Consider the following 13,959-nt stretch of genomic DNA (forward strand, 5'->3'; position numbering starts at 1 on the left):
CCACAAAAATGGTGATTCATTGTGCCTGTTTGCTTTTTCCTTTGTGGGTATAAAAAGTAACAATTTATTTCAAAATAACCAACACCATTTGAACATTTGCAGCACGAGGTCTTCATAAGAGCTGTATTTTCAAACAGAATGTGTTTTCAATCTGGTGTAAGAAGATACAATATTTCAAAATTACTGCATAGTATACTTAGAGCTTAATTTTTGCATTTCTCAAGAGACACACTTCTTCGAGAAGCACAGTTGATAAAACATGGTTTATTTTTATAGTTCAGGCAGAGAAAGGCTGAGAGTAGCTACCAGCGCCAGTGCTCTTCCCTAATTGAGCACCGGTGACTTCTGCTCACGTTACATCCTTACTGTTTGCGCTGAGAGGAAAAATGGAACGAGAAGAAACTGGCCAACCTGTAGCTCGCAGACAAACCTCATTTACTCTTTTCCTTCACTTGGTAATAGCAGCCACAGTTGCTAAATGCAAATTAACTAACTGCCATCTTCTCTCAGCCTAAAGTGACATTCTCTACTAAAGCCACAGGCCACTCCTTATAGAATGTCTGCAAGTGAGAGCTTCTTAGGGAAAAACTCAGTAATAACTTCATGAGCCATGATCGTCATTACCAGTTTTACTAAGTTGTCTTTCAGAGGAGGAACGTGAATATCTCACGAATCTCTAGCATGCTTTCGACTCTTCATTTTTCTTTTGTAATTTATACTTCTTGTGATCACTAAGGATGCTTTTGATATACCTTTGAAGCAGGCTATTTTTCCAAGTCAGATTTAGGCTCATAGCAAAATTCAGCAGAGCACACCGAGATTTCATGCATACTTCCTGCTTGTACCTGTACAATGGCAGTGGCGGGGTGGGTTATCAACACACGTCCCCTCAGACACTTGTTAATAAATGAAAGTGTGTGTTTGATGTAGAGTTGGCTAACCCCGAGGAACAGAGAACCTCTAGGTGGGGTGGAGGGTGCCTCTAAAGGGCACCAGTATCTGTGGATTTTCATATCTTTGAGGGTTCCCTGCCAGAGAAGGCTTCCAGGAGACAGGTCGGTTAAACTGAGATTGTAAGACTAGGGAGAAATGAGCCTGTATAGGAGGAGGTGCAAGAGGAGAAAGGAGGTGTGGGGGGGGCTTCCCTCTCCCTCACCCAGGGCCCAGAGAGGAATCACCTACTCCTAGAGTCTGAAAGAACTTCAGGGTGGCTGGATCCTTGGGGGCTCTGGGATTAGAACAGCCCTTATAGGGTCTTGTATGTCACATCTGAGATTTGGGGGTTCATTCGGAAGCAACTAAGAGCCACTGGAGGATGGGAAAGAGATGAACACCCATCATTTTAGAAGACAACTGTGCCATGGCGTGGTACACGCAGACGATCCCAGCACTTGAGAGGTAGGGGCAGGAGGGTCAGGAGTTCAAGATCATCCTCAGCTACAGAACAATTAAGGGGCCAGCCTGGGCTATATATAAGATAATGTCTCAAAGACAAGCAAAAATAAAATAAAAGGCAGACAAACAGGTGAACCCAGGGCAGATTCCACTAATGCAGGAAGAAAAGAGACTGGCAAACTCTGCAAACTGCTGAAGAATTTCCACCATCTCAGTGCCCCAGAGTAAGCCATCCTTGTCTGATACTCGTGCAGGACTGCAGACGGGTGTCTTGTCTGTTTCTCTCGACATTCTCTGCCTTTCTATCTGGGTGAAATCCATCTTTCTGGCCTGGATGACTGTCTCAGTTGAAACATGATGTTTATAAACAAGTGGCATTGGTTTGGCCATGGACAGTGGAGCAGAAATGTAACCCAGATCATACTAATGTGGTATATTTGAGAAAGAGGATCCCTCGCCCTTCTGTAGCAGAAATGATGGGGTGGGACTTTTCCTTGGGAGACAGACCAGGAAAAGCCGATAGCAGATAAGAGAGTTGCACACTGGAGGCTGGACTCGCCATGTTGAGATATCAGACCCTCTACTGAATACATGCTATGCGCTCAACACTACTGTACACGTGCCGACTAATTTATTCACTGTCTATAACAATCCGTCTTGAAACTCCCTTTATTATTTAGGTCTGTTCCAGGTGTTACCATCTACAATTGCTTGTGTTTACACAGCCGCAAAGAGAGAGTTCTGTCAAGGTGGGTGTGGGAAGGGCCCAGTCACCAAGCACAATCACACAACAAGGAAGGTTCTACCGGGCCACTCCATAGCTCAGAATCAGCCCAACCTCCTGCTCCTCCAGGAGCAAACACTGTTGGTGAATACCATGTGGTAAAACATCACGACGCCCCAAAGTTTGAGGCCTCCTCATTTTGCTTTAGGTGAATGTGGCTCGGTGACTCACTGTAACTCACTCACTCTCCTTGAATTCTTCAATACGCTGAGTGGACAGCATACACAAGACTATAGGCACAGGCCTACCTCTGAGAAGACTCAAGCTCTTTATAAGAATTACAGCATGTAGAGGCCATGCTGCATAGCTCTAAGGTGGGGTGTGTTTAGCGATGAAAGTGTGTAAACGGGGAAAGAGGGGACCATACAGTCCTGCCCAGAGAAACTCTGCAAACGCTGAAGCAGCCCTACTAGAGTCCATCCTGAAAGGACTTGGCTGGGTCAGACTAGGCGAGGATCTGAAAACGAGCTTCCCCACTACCCACCTGGTGTACTTCAGGCTGATTGACATACAGAACACGGGGGCAGTTGCTTTTCCAAGGGACACACTGCCTACGGAGTGCCCCACAGATACTTCACTATCTCTGACCGGCTCACACACCTGAGTTCATCGTCTGCGCAGAAATCTGGGATTTTGAACTCAGCATCCTCACATTTCCAGACTAGAGAATCTGCAAACGGTTTAGTGTGCTTGTTTGCACGAGCCTTCGCTGGCCACGGTCGGTACACAGCGCATGCTCTGCGGGCTGCCCGGACGTCTGCGTGGAAGGTTGCTCTTGCCGTCATTGCTGTTGTTAGATTTTAGGGTTCCGTAGGAGAAGGGAGGTTTCAGGAGACAGATAGTCAACTCATCCTCAGGCAACAGCTTTATTCATGCTGTCAGGGAAATGGGCAACACAGCACAGAGTGGTGTTTAAAGTAAGATGCTCCAGGCCTGCGGCGGGAGAGCAGAGCCTGTTCTTTCAAGGTTCCCATGAGGTAATGGGTCCAAGTTAGGCTGACATTAAAATAAACTAAGAGCCATTATGTTTTCTTATATTTCTGGCTGAGGCAGGTGTTTGAAAAGGCACAAGGGCATTCGTGGTGAGTGGCCCCTGGGAGAACAATGGGACTAGTCAGGACGTGATGGTGGTCCCTTGTCCTGCCTGGAGCCCCTGCCACATAGGGCTTTTTGTTTGGAATGAACCCATTCCTAGGGGGCCGGTTTCCCCTCTTAGGTGATCCAACAATTACCATTTTCAGGCTCAGCACTTCAAAGAACGCACAAATGATTGTCTCATGGACTGCACAAGAAGGGAAATCTTCCTCAGACAGGGATAGTGATTTATCCAGGGTCATCATTCAGCAAATGGAAAGCTGGGGTTTGAACCTGGGTCTGATGGACTAGAAAGATATACTTGCTCCCTCATAAGCTACTCCGATTCCACCGGGGTGGCAGGGAGGTGAAGCTCTTTCTGAGTAAAGAACCACTTCTCCAAGCCTTTCTCAAGCCAGGGCAAACGTTTTACTCCATCATTTCCCATTCCTTTATCCTTGGCCGTAAGATGAGGGAGACCGGTAGCCATTAACAGCTGCCTCAAGTCATACAGCCTTGCTTGCCTCTTCCTGGGGGGTCAAACCTTCAGCCTACCATGCCCAGGAAATCCCTCTGTCCCTCACGTCAGCTCCATGGACTGCTGCTATCATTCGCTTCCATCTTGACTGCAGGCAGAGTCTCTGCATCTAAACCTCACTGAGTTTCCTGTAGAAGACAGGCAGTTCTTGGGGAGAGGAACTCTGGCCTCTTCACTCTCCCATCTCTAGCACGTAGGCAGAACTGGCCCTGAGCAGGAGTTCTACACGTGATCTTATTGTATTGTTTAAAATCCCACAGGAAGTTCTCCAGAGATGAAGATGTGTTTCCCGTGCAGTGATCTCTCTCTGTCTAGTTTTTTCCAGATCTCATCAGCCCAGGGTATTGATGACTATCTTTTTCCTTCTCTAGGAGCAGGGCAGGGGTTCCTCCTGTACGTGGAAGTTCCAGTTATCATGACATCCCCCAGTGGGAAGAAGGACAGAAGCTCATGAAATGAGGCCCCTCTCCGAGGTTTCAGGAGCAGTAGACAGTACTGGGGAAAGAGAGATGCTCAGATGCCGTAGCTGCCTGCAGATTGTGCAGAGTGAACTCCAAGGACACACTTTTCAAGAGTCAAACTGGCCTGGCCTTTTTTGTGTGATGCAGATACCTTGAGTCACCCAGCCTCCCATAAGTAATGCTGGCTAAGCTCACTAGTACACCAAAGGAGGCTGGGTGTATCTGGGGTAAATAAATGTTTGTTCAAATCTCCCAGGAAAAGTCATGCAAAGGAATCACGAGGTTTTCGCGTTTGAATTGAAGTTCCAAGGGGAAGGAAGAAGTCACACCTGCATTAAGAATTCTACAAGGCCAAATGGCTGAATTTGAGGATTATAGAGAGTTAAAATGTTGAAGACCAGAGCCAAACCATCTTGGACTATCTATTTGCTTTGAAGGCCATTCATTGCCAGTCCAATGTCTGGCCTATCATCCTGTGACTACCGAAAATGTAAAAATGTGTTTTTAGTAAAAACCTAGCTTCCACCATTCCAAAAGTTAGGGTTCTCACCAGAGCATCTGAGACCTGAAAGAGATTTTCTTGCTTTTCTGCAGCCCTCAGCCTGATGCTCCCATCAATGTGTTTCAAAGGCTTCTTGATTTACACCTTTCCTTGTTCTGTTACTTATATAAAACTTCATGAAACCGTTACCACACTGGGACACGGGCTTTGCGGTAGCTTTAATCTGCATTTCCGAATAAACTATCTTTTGTCGCCTTTGAGGCGAGAATTGTTTTCATTGCCGCTAGCCTCAAGAAAGATGAAAACTGCATTCAGCTGGTCCTGGGTGTGATGAAGACTCTAAGATTCTAAAGCAAGTGCTTCTAACACAGACCAAGAAGGAACCACTAACATGCAAGGACCACAGGACAAACCCCAGCTGCCAAACGTTTCCCTCACACCCTCCCACACCAGGCCCTATTGATTCTGGTGCATTCCCAAGCACACCCGCAACACTGGACTGCAGCCTGTGGGAACGATGCGGTTCCTTGGATCACGAAGGTGATCACGCAGGCAAGTGGTACGTCTGTGCCTAATTTTGGACATGATTTCATTGGCACTTAAATAAAGATACTGTGTCATGCTGCATGGCTGGACAGGCAAATTAGCAGTATTTGTTTAAGTTAGAATAAAACAAATTTCCTTAGCTAAGCTTTAAAGCCTATCACTTCAGAGCACGGTGAGTGTTTAATTACTGTGTGAGATGCACAAATGTGCCTTCATTAATCACTCCCGAAGCGTCTAAGTGATGAACGAACAATGCTTCCTGTTCTAATTTCCATAAGCAGTTTTCTAATTTGGGGCAGAGTCTTTATGTTTCTATGGTTTTTCTGTAGCTTCTCTTTTTAATTTAATTACGTGAGACTACAAAATGCCTCTCTTTTTCTACTACGGAGGGCTGGATTTCTACCTTTCGGCATGTGATTCAGCTCACAATCTGGTGAGCGCCTATAAATAATGCTAATGATATAAGGCAGACGCCGTGTTATCGTTTTGCTGGTTTTTTTTTTTTTTTTAAAGTCATAGTCAGAAACTACTTCAAACGGAAGGAGAGGAAAAGAATGTGTGTATAGTATTTGGTCCCCGTCCAGCTCCCGTGCTGAGAGAGGATGCGGGACGTTGTGCTGATGCAAAGGAGGAACAGGATGCAGAATAAGGTACCAGCAGCATCGAAATCACAAAGGAGAGGACATGCAAACCCCTCCATCCAATGGTGGTGGTTGGTGCTGACAGTCAACTTGATGAGATCTAGAACTTTCCCCCAGAAAATTCTTTAATGTATTCACATGCTTAACTATGTATCTATAAACACATATTGAATACTTGGCTTCGTAGGTAATCCTGCTTCATTCGAGTTAAGGCTGGAGGAGCCTGGCTAAGGTCAATATCAGCAGGTGGCAGAGCTGGGGACAAGGAAAAGCCGGTCCTGGAAAGGAGGCGTGGCCGCACCCTCCTCCCAACACTTGTCTGAGCTGTCTGGGGCTTAATGCGATGAAGTTGTGTATGGACAATACTTAGGGCTGATTGATAAGAGTGGTTTAATGTCCTGCTTCTGGGGAAATAGAACTATAACAAAAATAAACTATAACAAAGACCCCCCTGAACACTGTAAGAAAAAATAAACCTCAGAGGAATCTGAAAGCTGGCAAGATGGGGCAGACATGAGGAGTGACACAGGGTGAGTTTATATATATATAAAACCAAAGGAGGCAGCAGTTCAGAACTACCAATAGGCAGTGTTTTTTGTTTGGTTGGCTGGTTTGTTGGCTGATTTTTTTTTTAATTTACCTAGTGAAAGCTTGATTTCTATAATTAAAGGACCAGGAAAGATCATTTAAGTAAAAAGACAGGAAACTTCAAGGCAGTAATTATTCTATGCAGAAAAGCATCTGGAGACGAGCGGGGTGGGGGACAAAAACCTATCAACTTATAGTCATTTGCACGGAGAAATGCTGAGGATCTGAGATCCACCTGCAGCAGGTTGAACACCTGATTCACTCACCCGCTGGGGCTGTGGGAGAGAAGACCACATTGAGAGCTGAAATCTTTTCCCTCGGTAGGTCTACCAAAGCCTATTACCACACACTCCAGATTCAGTGTATGCACAGAGGAAGCCTGGACGCCCAGCAGTGATAAAATATACCTCTCTCTTTCCCTTTGTGAGAAAGGGCCTGAGCCGTTCATCATCATGTCCAGGTCTTGAGGCAGATCCCCTTCTCAGGGTACCTGAGAGACCATGGAGGAACAGCAAGCGGCTACTCATAAAGCGTTAGTATAGACCTAGGCAGGAGGCAGAAGTTCCACCCCGCCCTACAGTGCCCTTCAGTGCCCGGGAGCATTTGTCTGTCACCGCCATAGATACCCAGAGGCCAACTGCAGTTCTAACTCCATCTGGCATTAACAGCATGGTCCTTCTACTTCCCCCAGAAGAGGAGGTCCTCAAGGAAGATGATGGGCAAGTCTGAAAGTTGACATAAGATTGAGGGTCTGCACTGTAAATCGACAACATTTCAATCAAAAAATCACCAAAAATATCATGAGCCGGGAAGATATGAAAAATTATAATCATTAAATACCAATACACACACAAACACATTCCCACCTCCCCAGATCCCTACCTGAATGTTAGATAACAACAGTAGTGTCAAGTCCATAATAATGGCCATGATTTTGCATTATATTGCAAAAAAAATTATTAATACTGAAGCACAGTTTTCACAGAAATTCTCATTTGGATTTTTTTTTTAAAAAAATGCTTTTTAAATTGATTATCAAGGTTTGAAGATTTTACTCAGAAGTGAGAATTACAATTTTCCATACCATGCATGCATAAGCTCGGGAGCTGAGCAGCCAAGCATCTCTTTCTAAGCTGAGAGAGAGAGAACAGCTTAACATCCCCTTCTTTAGAGCATTATTTGGTTTCTACTCCGCTGTCCATGTGGCTTTTGACCCGTTCTGTCCTGTGCTGTGGTGGCTTTTCTTTTTGTTGTTCAGTCTTCTCTCTTGTGCTTTTCTGAGGTGGCTTGGGAATGTGTTCTTTGGCTGCTAATGAATCAATTGGTTTGTGATGAATATCTGATCACACTCTAAGACTTCCTTCAAGAATTCTAGCCAACTACTTCCACTTCATTAATCCTAAAAAAAGTCCTAGACCTTTGCAAGTGGGGTTTGTAAAAGATAAAAACAAGAATAAGTGTGCAATCTTAGCATGGAATAAGAGATGGGCAGCTCTGAGAGGAATAGCCCAAGCCACAACAGATTCCTGACTGCTTACAGAAGACCCACACCCAATGTTTTGTTTCACTCTTTTTCCTGGTTCTAGAAAGATTTGCATGTCTCTAGGATAGAAAGCTGGGCTTTTGTTTGTAAATCTTTGCCACAAAGAGAGAGGAGAGATACCAGAGACCTTCTACGAATGACCAAGAAAGGAGAGATACCATAGACCCTCTAAGAATGACCAAGGTTTCATCCCTTGGCAGAGTTCTGAAAGAACCAGAAATTTTCCTAGGTTAACAATACCATTGACGGTTTCTGTGACACCCGCCCCCTGCAATGGAACAGTCTTGACTGAAAGCCCCTGAAGAGAGTCCTTAAAATTGTGACAAAGATACTGATGGGTAGCTCTTTCCAGTTGATGGCTTCTGGCGGTAGGTGTGGGATTGTCTTTAAGGGCCTGGCCATTGGGAATTTGACCATGTTCCAATGAGTATATGGGCTACACAAACTGGACTTGATGTGGGGGCACAAGGGTGGGAGGGTAAACCTTGGAGGAATGGGAAGTGAGTGACATCGGGTGCATTCTATAAAATTCCCAAATAATAGATTAAAACATAATGTTGAAAAAAATTTTAAAGAAATGTTTATAGAAACTAACTTCTGCATGGTAACAGCTAAAAGTAGCGTTAACTATATGTGTTAAATGCACAATTGAATTATAACAAAATTTAGAAGTTGAGACATTTGACATCCAGTACATTAAACTTTCCAGTTCTGCTAAGATATGGCTACAAGAGCAAGTTACTTAACTATTCAAAGCCAGCCCTTTCTGTATCATCCACTGGGTAGAGCTGATAGTAAAAGTAATTGTTAAAAGAATTAATTAATTTGAACTAATTAATTAATTTGAATATTTTTGAGTTAAGAATTAATGAGCACCAAATGTTTACTACCCCACAATAGTGTTTTCCTATTATTGCCTCACCTCCAACACAATGAAAGCTGAAATCACCGTAGCTAATGGTTACGCTAAAACTCGAACCCAGAACCTCTGGCTACACAATCACACTGAGAAACGTCATTAACATGGGAAGTATACAAGGTCATAGATACTGAACTCATAGGACCGTACTTGACATACAAAATCCCTCAGGCTCAGTAAAGGTGTGCTAATATCACAGCCAAAGAGCATTGGTAAATAGAAGGATGGGTAAATGAGTATTTTAGGGAACATTAGGACGTACTTGATGCTGTGGCTAAGCACTGGCTCCAGTAACTTACTGACACTTAATGACGCTTGGTTTTGAAACCAGAGATTCTAATATGACCGATCTACTTCTGAGGGGGTGGTCTGAGTCGGGCATGGTGGCTCGTGCCTGTAATCTCAACCCCCCAAGAGACTGGGGCAGCAGCATGGCTGTGAGTTCCAGGTCAGCCTAGACTACAGAAACAGTGGGCAGTCTATGAGTGCAAATTCAATTAAGAAGTGTTCACATTAGACCTAATAGAATCATCAGCGCTCCCAACGGTGGCCTTGGCATTAACAGTGGGTGCAGGGCAAAGCTCTCAGCTCTTCTCACCTGCCAGGGCAGTGTGGCAACTCTCAGCAGGACAAGGTTTTCTAAAACCCACTCACAATGCAAAGAACATCCTCCTATTTTTGCCTTTATGAAATAAAATTTAATTTTGCTTCTCAAATTATAATGAGGTTATATAGGTGAAAGGGTGGCCAACTCCATAAGTCCATCCCTTCAAACTCCATAATGAAGTGTTTCCAATGAGCTTTAGCAACAACATATTGAGAAATAAATATGTGTATATGTAACACACATATATACACCATTTCCACATGGCTTTGATCATTTGCGATTCAATATTAAAAAAAAAGCTTCTTTCTTCTTATTCTTCTTCCTATTTCAGTGTGTGCCATCCCCTATTAGTAAATGCCATTCTTATGTCATCCACAGAGTAATATTGGAGATGGGCTGGTCAAAGGATCCATTTTAAAACTGGCATTCAAGGAAGTGGTGTGTGTGTGTGTGTGTGTGTCTTGCTTACGGCTGTGTGGCTGTCTAGAGGTAGAACCAAGACCCAGTGTTTTCAGTTGGGAATTTTCCAGTCATGTGAAAAGAAGCACATCCCTGGGAAGATTGCAGAATACTGCAAATATCCATTTTTATAATCTCTAACTTCTCAATACTGTCTATGATTTTAAATACCCGTAATATTTTTTTCTAAGGCCAAATTCATGTGATGCTTTCCCCATTTAGCTTTTGTTTTGTTTTGTTTTTTAAGACAAGAGGCTTGGAATAATTGCTCAGCAGAAAAGAGTGCTTGCTTCAAAATCACAAGGACTTGACTTTAAGCACCCAGCATCCACATAAAAAATCAGGTGCTGCTTTGCTTGCCTGTGACCCCAGTGCTGTGGGGGACAGAGACAAGAGATAGCCAGGCACTTGCTATCACTAGCCTAGCTTCGGGTCCAGTCAGAGACTCTGTTTCAAGAGAACGAGGCAGGAGTGATAAGCAAGGCACTCTACATCCTCCTGTGGCATCAGAGTGTTTACAGACATACATTCATCATGGACAGAAAGATGACAGACAACACACACACACACACACACACACACACAGATTTGCCAAAACGCTATTTAATCACAACTGAGTTAGTATATACAAACCAACACATTCTGGGGAGCTTCTTTAGCTACCGCTCTGAATATGTAGATGTTTGGGTGAGGACTTTGTGAACTTGGTAACTGCTGAGAGCTTGTGTGAGCTCAAAATCAGATTTCCTTTGCACCTTGCAGGTGTGTACAGACTGATAGGAGCCACAATGAACAAGTCTGAATTTAACCTTATTCAATAGTCTGTGGGGCTATCTATCTCTAAGGCTGATGTAATAAAAATCTCAAGCCCACACGGGTCTGGTTTTCACAAGTGTAAGAGTTCTTCCCTTAGTATAAATAGAGATTGGTGAAGAAGGGCAGGATTCATTGGAGAGGAAATTGTGTGCAGGAATCACCCCAGCACATAAAGGATTCTCTTGCCCACCACAAAGCCTACTGAAGGAGTCTGCTCCCTGGGATGAAAGGGAACACGGGGAATAATAAGTCAATTGAAATGACTTCTCATTCCAACAGAGCAGAATGTAGTTTCCAAAAATGGCCTCACAGTATTTCTGGTCTCCAATGTTCCTGCTGAAATATGCATGGGGCTGTCCAGATAAACAAAATGCACAGAATTCGCTGTGCACCATTTCCTGCTAGGTCGCCTAAGCAAAGAATCTAGCAAAGGAGATCCTGCCTTCTCTCCATCCCTTTCAGTGTCTCTGCCTCCAAGGTACCTACTCACCCATAGCAGAGAAACAGTTAGAAAACCCAACTGGAGTATTTAGGTTATCTTCTGGGATGCATTAGCACCAGAAGTAAGGCTGAGAGTGAAAGGAACAAGTCATTTTTGGTGGTGTTTTAGATGCTGAGCTGGGAGCAATGCCTGTTATGACTGAATCCCTCTGAGTCTGGATTCCACAGGCTGAATCCTGCCTGCCATCCTGGTGGCTTTGAAAGGTAGAGCCTTTGGGGTCTGATCAGGTCCTGAGGGAGGAACACAAGGATGAGTTTGGTGACCACAGTAAAGAAGCCTGAGAGACCGCTCCTGCTCTTTCACTGTGTGAAGATGTAAGAAGCTAGTGTTCTGAAAGCTGGGGACAGCGCCCACCATCACTCCATCATGCTGGCCCCAGATCAAAGGTTTTTCAAGTCTCAAATATATAGTGTTTTCCAACCGCCACAGATGTGACAATTTGCTATCAAAGTGCAAATGGACTTACCTCCTGCCCATACTTAGCAAACAGCACAGAACATTCTAGGCTGAGGCACCCATGGGAATCTGGAAACGCCACCGGAGAATGCTGCAGAGCAGTGACGGTTAATCCTCCTGGTCAGTTTGATAAGATTTGGAGTCACACCCCTGGGTGTCTACGATGGCATCTCCAGAGGTGTATGACCGAGGAGGGAAGACCTACCCTGAATGTGGGCAGCACCATCTCACAGGCAGGGGTCCTAATGAGCTGAACACAGCGTTCATTTCTCCGTTCCCAACTGCAGAGAGACTGTGACCAGCCACCCCACACTTCTGCTGTCGAGACAAACCTGTCCTTCCTGGTGTGGCTTTGGTCAGGTGTTTGTCACAGCAATCAGGAAAGTTATTAATACACACGCCATTTGATATTGTTTAAATGCCAAGCCGCAAAGGAGAAAGGCAAAAGACAGGGGAGGAGTCTGCTGCACCCTGCTGTGGAGTGGCCCTCTGCCTAGGCTACTGAGAACCCACTGAGAGAAGCCATGTGCAGATCAGTAGGGAATGGGTCCAGAGCTGAGTCATAGCTAATAGTCATTAGCTCTTCCTCTCTTTAGGGCCTGAGGAGACCCAGGGTTCTACAGGGCTGAGTGAGTGCAGGAAGCAGTATTTCTGAAAGTCCAGGACACATGAGTCACATCACTTCAGGGCTTGAGACACTTGCAGGATAAGGGAGGGGACCATTTCACAGTGTGAGCTGTGAGCTGTGGAATCAAGCTGGCGCCTTCCAGAACTCCCGCCCACAGAGGCGGGGAACTGATTTGCACTTTCCTTTGTTTTTAAAACACTAAATTAGAGGCCATAACAAAATATCCAGACTCTATGAGAATAATTTTCCAAGCAAAAATAGTCACGATGATTCTTTGGTGTCAAACTCTACCTTTCTCGTGTTTTCCTTTCTTCCTCCCCAATTAGCCAAGTTAGATTTAAATATTTATGATGCTGCTTCTTGAGATTGCACACACATCTGCCAAGAAGAAAGTTAGAAAATGAGGCAGAAATATGCCACTGAGCTCCGTCTGCACCTCCCAGGGTACGAGGGACTGGAGGAGAGCCCAGCTCTGAAACTGGGGATCAAAAATTGGCTAAACATTTTTATGGCTTATTTGACAAAACTGTCTAAAAAATTATAGCTTATTTCATCCAGCTAAATTCAGACAAAATTTAAACACAATGTGAGAGCCCAGAAAGAAAGCATTTTCCAAAATAAACAGAGCATTCGTGGCTGAGAAAAGAGGCCAGCGAACATGTTTCTGGTCACACTGGGGAGGAAGAGACACGAGAATCAGCAAGCTAATGGCATACCCCAAACCGGACCACAGTCATCTGCCTCTGATATTTGTTTCTGTACCTAGATCATTGTAAAAGGTGATCGGTGCGGGCTGAGCCTATCTTAGCAGCCTATGAAAGTCAAGAGTGTGACAGTCACCGGTGCTGTGGCAGGGATTGTTCAACATGAACTGTTTTTCTGGGTCGGGGTTGGGTTCTTGAGTGGCAGGGCTATAAATATCTTTTCTCAATACACCTGTTTGACTCTTCATAGTGATGAGGTATAAATCCAGAGAACCTCTCAGCTGCCATTCAGGCAGCTACACGTCTGACCCATCAGTTGAGCAGGTAGGAGTCTTTCTCATGCTGTAAATGACTGCAGGGGAAATACAGCTCGGGGTCTATGGGCTCAGCTTCCTGGGTACAGACACACACAAGACACATACACACACAGACACACACAGACACACAAACACACAGATACACACAGATACATACACAAGACACAGACACACAGATATACACACAGAGACACAAACACACAGACACATACACACAGATACACACACAAGACACATACACACACAGATACATACACACAGACACACAAGACACATACACACAGACACACACACAGAGACACAGACACACACACAGACACATACACACAGATACACACACAGAGACACAAACACACAGAGAGACACACAGACACACACATACACAAAGAGAGAGAGACACACACAGAGCCACACAGACACGCACACACAGACACACATAGACACAGAGAAACACAGATACAGAGACACACAGACACACA

This window comes from Microtus ochrogaster, assembly GCF_000317375.1.
Source record: "Microtus ochrogaster isolate Prairie Vole_2 chromosome 14 unlocalized genomic scaffold, MicOch1.0 chr14_random_2, whole genome shotgun sequence".
NCBI lineage: Eukaryota > Metazoa > Chordata > Mammalia > Rodentia > Cricetidae > Microtus > Microtus ochrogaster.